We start from the raw sequence: 13,050 nt of genomic DNA, 5'->3' as shown, positions 1-13,050 counted from the left end.
TTCCTCATACTATTAACAGCTATCAGTATCAAACAGACATAGGAACTTCGGTGGGCACTCCTATTTTACACATGAGAAAGAACAATAGTAAGACGAAAGAGCCAGCTAAGTTGGCTCTTGGCTTCTCCTGTGAAGAAGACCATGTGGTCCTGTACAGGTTACACTCCACTGCCTCATTAGGGAGAAATGGATTAAATCGAGGCAGGTAAGTTTCCAGAATCTAATGAGGCACAGTGGCCACTTTGGCCACTTTAGGCAAGCCCTGCTTTCCCTACATCTGCCCACAGAGAGGACTTAATAACCACAAGAGCGATGAAAAGACTGAACCAGGGGAAAAAACGCAAATCCACACCCGGATAGTGAGATAGCTGCATATCTTCCCGTAGTCAAATCTGGAGAAAGGGCTCTAACAGACCTTCAGATCTGGAGCAGCCTGGGAAAATTTCCATCCAGTTTCTATGGAATTTTCCATAGAAACCTGAGAGCACAGGTTCACACTTTGCCCCTGTTACTAACCTGCCTGGTGTTTGTCTTGAAGTGTACAATTTCCCACAGTTCAGCGACTAAATAACCTTTACTCTCTTGACCCCAGAGGTCAATCTTGAGATCAGCAGCTAGTCCTTGCTCAGGCTTGTCTCTTTTTACATCTGGCTTTTCTGGAATTTCTGTCACCTGGATTCTCCAAGTCATGAGAAGGACATCAGTGAATACCAATATCACCAGTGCTACTGGGGACAGTCCCAGTTACCAGCAATCAATTTTGAGTTTTAGTACCACTAATCATGATTAAAGGAGTAGGCACTGCATTTGAAAGAAATTATTAACAGTATAAAATTAATAGCACCAAAAGATGATCAAAAAATTGAGCTTCAGTCATGAATATTATAAAAGAAACCTCATTGTGTTTTTATAATATGTAGGTAAACATAAATACTTAGAAAATCAACTGGAATAATATGTAACTCTGGTGTAGACTTCTAATTCCTGCTCACTAGGACGTTTGCCCAGGGCGACTGCTTGAAACGTTTCTGCCCTGGTCCAGTCTGGACACACCTTCTTTTTCTCTTTCCCCAGCTCCCCAACTCTCCCCTCCTTCTTTCCCGTCTTCTCTCCCTCCTTCCTGCCTTCCCCTCACCCTTTCTCTTTCCTTCCTTTCTCTCTCCCTTCTTTTCTTTTCTTCCTTCCTCTGTGTTATTTCTACTCTTCTTTCTCTCTCTCCTCCTCTTCCAACTCCCGTCCACATCTTTTCTATCTCTTCCCTAAACAAAGAATATACAAATTAAACAGAAAGTTTTCCTTTTTTTAAGGAAATAACACTAATACTAATCAATGTTGGTGTATATATTAAAGCATTAGTTATGAAAAAGGCTCTTCCAATCATTTAGAAAAGGGTATTTGAAGAAAAGAAACTTTTAATTCTGTTTTAAAGGTTTGGAAGGTAATCAGCTTGTTTAAAAACACTTTTATTTTTGTCAAGTATGCTTACCATATTCAGATGGAAGAGAATCTCTATTTTGACTGTAAAATGTCTTTTGATTACAGATGATCCATTTTGGTATGGGGAACAGAAACCAAAGAATGAAATTAAGGACTTTAGTACTAGAGATCTAGAATGTTTCCAGAAAAAAATCTGGCCAACATTAAATCCATTTTTGTAAAAAAAATTTCTTTTGTTCTTTATAGAGAATTAAACATCATACTTACTACAACAGCCACCAATATCATAACTCATCTGAAGAATTACTGAGAACAAGATACTCTCCTGACAAGCCTGGAAATCTCTTGTGGCTTGGAAGGGAAGCCCTTTACTGGATGTACAGCATGTGAATATTTTCTCCTATTCTGCAGGTTGTCTGTTCACTCTATTGTTTGTTTCCTTGGTTGTACAGAAGCTTTTTAATTTAATCAGACCCCACTTGTTAATTTTTCTTGTTGCTATGATTGCCTTTGGGGTCTTTTCTACAAATTCTTTGCCTAGGCTGATGTCTATAAGATTTTTTCCAACATTTTCTTCTATAATTCCTATAGTTTTTTGCTTTAGGTTTAGATCTGTTATCCATCATGAATTAATTTTTGTGAGTGGTGAGAGGTCTGGATCCTGTTACATGTGGTTATCCAATTTTCCCAGCACCATTTATTAAACAGGGATTCTTCTCCCCAGCGTAAGGTTTTGTCTGCTTTGTTAAAGATCAGATGACAATATGAGGATTGTTTTATACTTGGGTTTTCTTTTCTGATCCTTTGGTCTGTGTGTCTGTTCACATGCCAGCACCATGCTGTTTAGGTTACTATAGCCTTGTAGTATAGCTTGGTAAAGTGATGCCTTCCAAGTTTTCTTTTTTACTTAAGGTTGTTTTGTCTATTTGGGCTCTTCTGGTTCCATATGAAGTGTAGGATAATATATTCTGGATCTGCAAAAAATGACATTGGTATTTTAATGGAGATTGAATATGTGAATCACTTTGGGTAGTATAGACATTTTAACAATGTTGATTTTGCTGATCTACCATCATGGGATTTATTTTTCAAACAGCCTCATAAAAAGGTAGGCAAAAGGTATGAACAGAAGTTTTTCAAAAGAAGGTAGACTGATGGCCAATCAACATATGGAAAAAATGCTCAGTGTCTCTAATCAGGGAAATGCAAATCAAAACCACAATGAGGTATCACTTAACTCTAGTGAAAATGGCTTTTATGGGGAAAAAAAAAACCTTCAACAGCAAATGCTCTTGTGGATGCAGAAAGGAACACTTATACACTGTTGGTAGGACTGCAAACCTCTATGGAAAGAACTAAAACTAGACTCACCATTTCTTCTAGCAACCTTACCACTGGCTATTTATCCAAAGGAAAAAAGTATCAAAGGACACATGCACTTGAATGTTTATTGCAGCACAATTTACAATCACAGTAATGGGGAATCAACCCAAATGCCCATTTATTCATAAGTAGATTAATAAAATGAGTTATAGGTATATCAGGAGTACTACTCAACCACAAAATATGGGAAACTACTACCTTTCATAATAACCTGGATGGAACTGGAGACCATTCTTCTAAGTGAAGTGCCACAAGAATGGAAAAACACCACCACATTACTTGCTATTAAAATAGAACTAATCGAACAACATCCATGTGCATATTTGGTAGTAAAACTCAATGGAAAGCAAGCATGTGGAAGGGGGCAAAAAGAGAGGGGTAATTTCAGAGCTAATGGGTATAATGCACACTATCTCAGTGAGGGGCATGCTTATAACTTTGACTCAAGTGGTACAAAAGCAATTCATACAACCAAAACATTTGGACCCCTATAATATTCTGAAAATATGTATATATAAAAAAAGCTTGCTTGTGTTAGAGTCACCCCCTTTCTCCTGTGCTTTGCTAAAAGTAAAATGGTTCATGTGTTCATCTCTCCATGAAGGTGCTTATCCTTCTTTGAAGACAATTTACTGGTTGCCTTGCAATCTCACCTCTATGATGGGTTCAATAAATAGTATGATTTTTATCTGAGTTTTTCTCATTGTTATGTTAAAAGAGATGTCCTTTGTAGCATTTTACATTTCAAGTAGATGCAAAATTGGGTTTAAAGATAAGAAATAAATCTACTATGAACATTTGTGATCAAGTCTGTGTTTGGATATATGTTTTGTTATCTCTTGGGTAAAGAAATGGAATGGTTGGCTTGTTTGGAGAGTGCATGTTTTACTTTTTAAGGAACTGCCATCTTGTTTTCCAAAGAAGCTATATTTTACATTCTCAAGAGTAGTATATGAGAATTCCGTTTGTTCACAACCTCATTCATACTTTCTGTTATCAACCTTTTATATTTTACTATTCCATGGGTAGGTAAATAGTAATGTCTCATTGTGGTTTGGACTTCCATTTCCCTGATGACTAATGATACTGTACATCTTTTCATGTGATTATTGGCCATTCTTATATCTTTTTTAATTAAATGTCTGTTTAAACATTTTGTCCATATTTTTATTAAACCATTTTTATTCCTAACAGGTTGAAGAATTCTTTACACAGTCTACCTACATACAAGCTCTTAGTCAAATATAAGTGTGGCAAATTTTTGCTCCATTTTTTTGACTTGCCTTTTTATTTTTTTAGTGATGTTTCAAAGAGCAAAAGTCTTTAAGTTTGTTGAAGTCTATTTTTTCAATTTTTTCTGTTGTGATCATGTTGTTTTTGTCCTACGTAAGAAATATTTGCCTCCCTGAAAGTCACAAATATTTTCTTTCATTTAATTTTTTAGATGTTTAATACTTTCAGCTTTTACTTTTGGGTCTATGTTTTACTTCAAGTTAATTATTGTATGTAGTGTAAGGTAAGGTAAGAGGTGATGTTCATTTTCCCCATATAGATAGTCAAAGTATTTCAACACTATCTGTGATAAAGACTATCTCTTCCTCCATTGAATTTCTTTGGCATCTCTTTCAAAAATTAAGTACAAAAATGTGCATTTCATTCTCTGTACTCCATGTTTTCTTTCATTGACCTGTATGTTTATCTTTTTGCCAAAATCAAACTGTTTTAACTTCTATAGATTTAAAATAAATCTTATTGTCAGTTGGCCATTCCAAATAATTTACATTTCCATATAGACTTTAGAAGCCTTTGCCAATATTTCTAAAAAATTCATTGAGATAGTGTGTTTCTCTTTTCCAGAGAAATAGAACAATAGAATATCAAGGGTTCCAATTTTGTTACAATAGGATATACGTAGATATATAAGAGGAAATTTATTATAAGAATTAATCCACATAATTCTAAGAGCTGAGAAGTTCCCATGATATGCTGTCTGAAAACTGGAGAACCAGAAAAGCCCATGTTATAAATCAATCTGAGGCTCAAGGCCTATGAACACAGAGGATGGGGAATGTGGAGAATGAAAGCCCTGTGTAAATCCTGAGTCCAAAGGACTGAGAATCAGCAACCCCCATGTCCAAGGAAGGAAGAGCTCAAAAAGAGAGAGAAAAAAATTGCCCCCCCTTTTTTGTTGTTGTAGGTGGGCCCTCAATGGATTAGATGATGTCCACTCACATTGGTGAGGGCAGGATTCCGCCTTCCTCAGCTGACAGATTCAAATGCTAATCTCTTCCAGAAACACCCTCACACACATCTCCAGAATGCTGGTTTACCAGCTACCTGGCATCCCTTAACCCAATCAACTTGACACATAAAATTAACCATCCAGTGTCAGTTGAGATTGTGGTGAAATTATAGATCAATTTAGAGGACTTCAACATTATTAAATCTTCTAATCCAGAAAGAAACATGTTTGTTTGTTTTTTACTTCAGTTTTATTTAATTTTATTTAGAAATACTTAGTGATTTTCAGTGTAAAAGGCTTATATTTACTATCAAATGTTTTATGTTTTTCTAAACTATTGTGAATAAAGGTTTTTAAAATTTTAATTTTTCATTTTTTGCTGCTAATATATAAAAAATTTGATGTCTGCATATTAACCTTATATCCTATAATTTTTACTTAATTCACTTATTAATTCTGCCTATTAACTTTGTAGCATATAACCTTGATAAAGTTATTAGTCCTCACTGTTAGACCTAGTAATTATTTCATATATTCATTTGTATTTTCTATATAAACAATCGTGCCCTCTCCAAATCGTTTCACTTCTTTCCTCTGATCTTCATACCTTATTTGTTTATTGCAATGATTAGGAACTGTAGCACAATGCTGAATACAAATTATGGCAATAGAGATCCTTGCCCTGTTCTCAATTTTAGCAGAAAAGAATTCAGATACTCTACATAAAACATTCTACATAAAATGATAGTAGTTATAGGGTTTTGGGTAAATGTTCATTATCAGATTGAGAAATGCTCTAATATTCCTAGTTTGCTGAGAGTATTTATCATGAATAGATATTGCATTTTGACAAATGCTTTTTCTGCATTTATTAAAATGATCGTATGTTTTTTACATTTACTCTGTTACCATGGTGAATTAAATTAACTGAGTTTTGCTTGTTAAATCATCCTTGTATTCCTGAGATAAATCTTACCAAGTTATGACGTGTTTTTCTTTTATGTACTGTGAAAATGGTAAGTATATATTTGCTAATATTTTAAGGGTTTTTTTGTGTACTGATCTTCTATTATTATTATTATTATTATCATCATCCTCAGATTTTGGTGTTAGGGTTTTGTTTTTCTCAAAAGTAAGCTGTGACAAATTTCTTACTCTTCTACTTTCTGATTTTTTTTATAAAATTGGTATTAATTTTTCTTGAATATCTTCTAGAATTTTAAAGTGAAACTATATAGGCTGGGGATTTCTTCACTGGAAGATTCAATTGAGTGAACATGTAGAGGGCTATTCAGATATTCTGCTTCATCTTGGGTTAATTTTGTAAGTTGCATTTTTCAAGAAATTATGTTTTATTTTTTCTAAGTTCTCAAATGTATTGGCACCAAGTGTTTTATAATAGTCTATTTATTAAAACAAAATCTTTAGTTTCCAGAATGATATGAATTCTTTCATTCCAGCTAGGGGTTTATCAATTTCATAAATTTTTTTCCAAAAATAAACTTTTGACTTTGGTAAATAATCCTTTTTGATTAACTAAAAAATTATCAGACTTTATTTGTTAGAGCAGTTTTAGGTACCCAGCAAAATTTAACAGGAAGTATAGAAATTTTCTATATATCCCTCACCACAGACATATAGTCTGCTCTCCCCAGATCATCAGTATCCCCCACAGAATAGTACATTTATTATAATTGATGTATACTTGATGTTGATGTACACTACATTGACACTTCATTATCACCCAAAAGTCTGTATAGTTTATATTAATTCATTCCATGTATTTGGACAAATGTGTAGTGACATGTGTACTCCATCACAGCATCATACAATCATAATTTTATTGCCTTAAAAATTCTTTGGGGTCCACCTATTCATTTATCTCTCCACTGTAACCTCTTGCAACCACTGATTTTTTATTGTCTTCATATTTTTGCCTTTTTCAGACTGTTAAATGGTTGAAATTGAATAGAATGTAGCTTATTAAGCCTGACACTTAATAACATGTATTTAATACACTTAATAATGTGTATTCCTCCATGTTTTTTCATAACTTGATACCTCATTTACTTTTAGCTCTATATACTATTCTATTGTCCACATGTACCACAGTTTTTTAAATCCATTCACCTGCTGATAGATATCTTGGTTTTCCAAGTTTTAGCTATTATACATAAAGATACCATAAAAACATCTATGTGCAAACTTTTGTATAGACATAAGTTTCTAGTTCCTTCTGGGACATAACATGGAACATGATTGCTATACCAGATAGTTAAGTGTTTAATTTTGCAAGAAACTGTCAAACTGTCTTCCAAAGTGGCTATGCAGTTTTACATTCCAATCAGCAATGAATGAGTGTTCTTCTTTCCACATCCTCACTAGCATTTGGTATTGTCCATGTTCTGGATTTTGGTCATTGTGATGTGTATACAGTGGTATCTCAGCATTGTTTTATTTCATACTTCCCTGATGACATATGTTGTAGAACATTTTTTATATATTTTTTTATATCTATGTATGTTTTTTAGTGAGCTGCCTATTAAGGTCCATGGCCTATTTTTTATATTGAGTTGTTTCTTGTTATTGAGTCTTAAAAGCTTTTTTGTATATTGTAGATAACAGTTATTTATCAGATGTGTCTTTTGAAAATATTTTTTCCAGTCCATGGTTTGTCTTTCCATTCTTTTGTTGTGTCTTTGAAGAGTAGAGGTTTTTTAATTTTAATAAAGTACAATTTATCAGTTCTTTCTTTCATAAATAACACCTTTGATGTAATATTTTCATTGCCAAACCCAAGGTGATCTAGATTTTCCACTGTGCTATCTTCTAGAGGAGTTTTATGTTTCATATGTAGGTCTGATATCCAATTGAGTTGTTTTTTGTGAAAGGTGTAAGGTCCATGTCTAGATTATTTTGGAATGTGCATGTCCAGTTATTCCAGCACAACTTACTGAAAATATTGTTTTTTCTCCATTATTTTGACTCTGCTCCTTTGTCAAAAGATCAGTTGAATATATTAGTTTCTGTGCTGTCTTTTTTGTTCCATTAACCTCTTTGTCTTTTCTTTTGCCAATTCCACACTCTCTTGATTCCTAAAGCTTTACTTACTACTATTTATCAATAGGTATTAGATTTTTGAAAAATGCTTTTTTTGCATCTATTGATATGATTATGTGAATTGTCTTCTTTATCCAATTAATGTGATCAATTGCATTAAGTGATTTTAAATATTGAACCAGTCTTGTATACTAGGGATAAATACCACCTCGTCATGGTGTATAATTTTTTAATTTTTTTTTCCTTTTGAATTAATATAAGGGCACAATATGATTAGGTTACATTGTTTGCATTTGTTAGGTAATGTCCAAGTTGTAGTTGAGTCCTTCGCCCTGAAGGTGTGCCATATACCCCTCCATTAGGTGGGAGCTTACTGAGCATCTTCTTCTCCTTCCTCCTCCCCCTTTCTTAAATTTAATGTCATTTTCTCTCATGTCTTCATCTACAGTTTCAAATTAGTATTGAGTGTACATGGGGTTCTTTCTTTCGCATTTCTGAGATATTTTACTAAGGAGAATATTCTTTAATTCCATCCAAGTAAGTACAAAAGATGTGATGTCTCCATGTTTTTTATGGCTAAATAGTATTCCATAGTATGCATCTATCACAGTATATCCATTCATGGGTTCATGGGCACTTGGGTTGTTTCCACATCTTTGTGATTAGGAATTGAGCTGTGATACATTCAAGTGCAAATGTCCTTATAATAAAATGATTTTTTCCTCTTCTGGGTAGATGCCTAGTAATGGAGTTGCAGGATCAAATAGAAGATCTACATGTAGCTCTTTGAGGATTCTCCATGCTTCTTTCCAAACAAGCTATACTACTTTGCAGTCCAACAAACAGCATATAAGTTTTTAAATACTTTTTAAAATTCTATTTGCTAATTTTGTTGAGGTTTTTTGCATCCAGGTTAGTAAGAGATATTTGTAGTTTTCTATTAAGGTCTTGTCTTTGTTTTATTTGAATAATACTGGCCTCATTTAATAAATTGGGGAAAATTTCCCCTTCTTTTGTGTTCTGAAAGAGATTATGATAGCTGGTATAATTTCTTCTTTAAATGTTAGATATAGTTGACCAGTGAACCCATCTGGGTCTGAGGTGCTTCCTGTTTTGAAACACTCTTAATTATTCATTCAATTTCTTTAATAGCTATAGGTCTATTCAGGTAATCTATTTATTCCAATGTGAGTTTTGCCAGATTGTGTCTATCAAGCAATTGGTCCGTTTCATCTAGGTTATCAGATTTGTGCACATACAGTTTTTCATAATACTCCTTTATTTTCCTTTCAATGTACATAGAATCTGTAGTGAAAGCCTCTTTTATTTCTGATATTGGTAATCTCCATATTCTCTCTTTTTTTCTTAATTAACCTAGCTAGAACTTATTCATTTTACTTTTTTTAAAAAACAGATTTTGGTTTTGTTGGTTGTTTCTATTAATTTTCTACTTTTAAATTTATTAATTTATGTTCTAATTTTTAGCATTTCTTTTCTTCTGTCTACTTTGAATTTAATTTGCTCTTCTTTTTCTAGTTTCCTAAGGTAGAAACTGAGATTACTAATTTCTTATACTTCATCCTTTCTAATTTATAAATTCTATGCTATAAATTTTTCTCTAAGCATTATTTTCACTGCCTCCCACAAGTTTTCATAAGTTGTGTTTTCATTTTTATATCACTTAAAATATTTAAAATTTTCTCTTGATATTTCTTCTTTGACCAATGCGTTATTTAGAAATGAATTATTTAATCTCCAAATATTTGGGGGCTTTCCAGGTTTTTGTTGTTGTTGTTTTTAATTTTTTCTATTGTGGTAAGAGAGTAGACATTGTATGATTTCTATTCTTTTAAATTTGTTAAAATGCAATTGATGGCCCAGAAGGAGCTCTATTTTGCTGAATGTTCCATGTAAGTTTGAGAAGAATGTATAATCTGTTGCTGTGGGATGAAGTAGTCTACAGATGTCAGGCACATTCAATTGTTAAATTCAATAATGTTTTTACTTATTTTTTACCTGCTGGATCTATCCAGTTCTGACAAAGGTTTGTTGAAGTCTTTAAAGATGATGGATTCATTTATTTCTCCTTGCAGTTCTATCAATTTTTTTTTTTTTCTTAGAGACAGAGTCTCACACTTTGTTGCCCTCGGTAGAGTGCTGTTACATCACAGCTCACAGCAACCTCCAGCTCTTGGGCATAGGCAATTCTCTTGCCTCAGCCTCCAGAGTAGCTGGGACTATAAGGGCCCATCAGTTCTATAAATTTTTGCTCCATGTATTTTACAATCTGTTCCTGGGTGCATAATGCATACACGTTAAGAATTGTTATGACCTCTTACAGAATTAACTCCCTTATTATTATGCAATGCACCTCTTTATTCCTGATAACTTTACTTGCTCTAAAGCCTGCTCTGCCTTCAATTGATATAGCTACTCTCACTTTCTTTTTATTAGTGTTAACATGGTATATTTTGCTCATACCTTTTATTTTCTTTCCAGATTAAACAAGTAATATGCCAATGTCACAACAAAATTTAAGAGAGGCACATCCCACACATAAGCATGAAAACCCAATCAAATATTTGTGAGCCACAAAAGGATTAAACCTTTCACTCTTAATATGTATGTGTCTTTATATTACATAAAGTAAGTTTCTTGTGGCCAGTTTACAGGTGGGTCTTGTTTCTGATTGACTTTGATGTTCTCTGCCTTTTGATCGCTGTATTTAGACCATTGATGTTCAAAATGATTCTTGAAATAGAAAAATATCTACCACTTGTTTTTACTGTTTTCTATCTGTTGCCTTTGTCCTTTGTCTCTGTTTTTGTCTTCCATTCTTTTTTATATTTTGTGATTTTAATAAAGCATTTTATATGATTTCATTTTTCCTCCTTTTATAACATGTCAGTTGATTCTTTTTTCCACCTTTTTAATGTCTACCTTAGAGTTTGCAATATACATTTATAACAAATATAAGTACACTTTAAACTAACACTATACCACTTCACAGGTAGGATACACACTTACAATAACAAAATAGTTGTAATTTCTCCCTCCTATCACCTGTATCATTGCTATCTTTTCACTTATATATAACCATATATAATTATAAGATATATCCAGAGATATGTAGTCAAAGACATTGTTTATCTTATTGTTTTGAATAAAGTGTTATTCATTGAATCAATTAGGAATTTAAAAAGCTTTCATGTTATCTTTACTTGGTCATTCTTTGATGTTCTTTTTTTCTTTATGATTATCCAAGTTTCTAATCTATATAATTTTTCTTCTCTTTAAAGAACTTCTTTTAACATTTCTTTCAAGGCAGGTCTACTAGAAATAAATTTCTTCTATTTTTCTTTGTCTAAGAAAGTATTTTTCCTTCTTTTTGAAGGATAACTTCATGAAGTGTAGATTCCTTTTTTTTTTTTTTTTGCAGTTTTGGCTGGGGCTGGGTTTGAACCCACCATCTCTGGCATATGGGGTCAGCACCCTACTCCTTTGAGCCATCGGCGCCAACCATGAAGTACAGATTCTGAGATAGTGCTTTCTTTCTCTCAATTCTTTAAATATTTCACTGCACTCTTTTCTTGCTTGCATAATTTCTGATGGTAAGTTGATTACAATTCTTTTTTTTTTTTTTTTTGGCCGGGGCTGGGTTTGAACCCACCACCTCCAGCATATGGGACCGGCGCCCTACTCCTTGAGCCACAGGCGCCGCCCGGATACAATTCTTATCTTTGCTCCTCTATAGGTAAAGTATTTTCCCCTGTCTGGATTCTATCATAATGTTTTCTTTATCTCTGATTTTCTGTGGTTTAGTGTCTGATGTTGATTTGAGAGAAAGTTTATGTCATTATTGTTTCAAATACTTCTTCCATTCCTTTCTCCCTTTTATCTTCATCTGGTATTTTCATTACATGTACATTATTCCTTTTGTAGTTGTCCCGAAGTTCATGGATATTCTGTTCTGTTTTTCTCTATCTTTTTTTCTCCTTGATGTTCAGTTTTAGAAGTTTCTTTTAAGATATCCGCAAGCTCAGGGATTCTTTCCTCAGCCATGTCCAGGCTATTAATAAACCTATTAAAGGCATTCTTCATTGCTATTACAGTGTTTTTTGCTCTAGCATTTTTTTCATTATTTCTTAAAAATCTCTCTGTTCATATTACAAGATGACACAAATAAGTGAAAACCTATCCCACATTAATGGATTGTAGAATTAATGTTGTTAAAATGTTTATACCACCAAAGCAATACACAGATTTAACATAATCCCTATCAAAATACCAATGGCAAGCTTCACAAAAGTAGGAAAAACAATCTAAAAATAACATGGAACTGTAACAGATCTTGAATAGCCAAAACAATTCTGACAAATAAAAACAAACTGGGGGGGCATCACACTTCCTTTTTTAAAATTGCATAACAGCTCTGCTGGAGGTGCTGTCTGGCTGGCCTCAGGCACTTGCCTTCTGTGCTGATCGTCCTCAGCTCCAGACCTCCTTGTTGGCTCATGGAGTCCCCTACTGCTTCACTGTGCCCCCGCAGTGATGTTTCTGGTACCACCTGGAGCCGTAAGAGCTGCACTGCCACCATCATTGGCTCCCGCTCGGACCTCTGTAAGAGTTGCAATGCCACCTCAATAGGCTCCCTCCCAGATCTCCATAAGAGCTGTGCCTCTACCAGATCGGCACCCACCCAGACCTCGGTAAGAGCTGCGCAGCAACCCTTGACCCACAACCCGCGCCCGCCTGGCCTCTGCAAGAACTGACAAAGAGGTACCTGAGCCACACAACCTCGCTGCCTCTCTCCTGTACCCTACCTGCCTCCACACCAGCCCGCTCATCTGGCCAGGGACTCTGGTAGCCGCATGCCCTCTGTAGCCCTTCTCCAGGCAAGAGACTGCTAGAGTCTTAGGCTCTTTGTG

The 13,050-nt window shown here is 34.2% G+C and overlaps 1 non-coding gene across 1 annotated transcript; it reads right to left on the bottom strand.

Annotated features, from left to right (window-relative positions):
* Nucleotides 1-10,620: 10,620 nt before the first annotated feature.
* LOC128580372 (small nucleolar RNA U13) lies at nt 10,621-10,723 on the bottom strand. The gene has a single exon (XR_008378665.1). It is a non-coding gene; the product is annotated as a small nucleolar RNA U13 (small nucleolar RNA).
* Between the last annotated feature and the right edge of the window lie 2,327 nt (nt 10,724-13,050).

The sequence above is a fragment of the Nycticebus coucang genome, chromosome 2 (assembly GCF_027406575.1).
Source record: "Nycticebus coucang isolate mNycCou1 chromosome 2, mNycCou1.pri, whole genome shotgun sequence".
NCBI classification, from domain to species: Eukaryota; Metazoa; Chordata; class Mammalia; order Primates; family Lorisidae; genus Nycticebus; species Nycticebus coucang.
The sequence above is the reverse complement of the archived record's forward strand: the minus strand, read 5'-3'. Positions and strand labels throughout refer to the sequence as shown.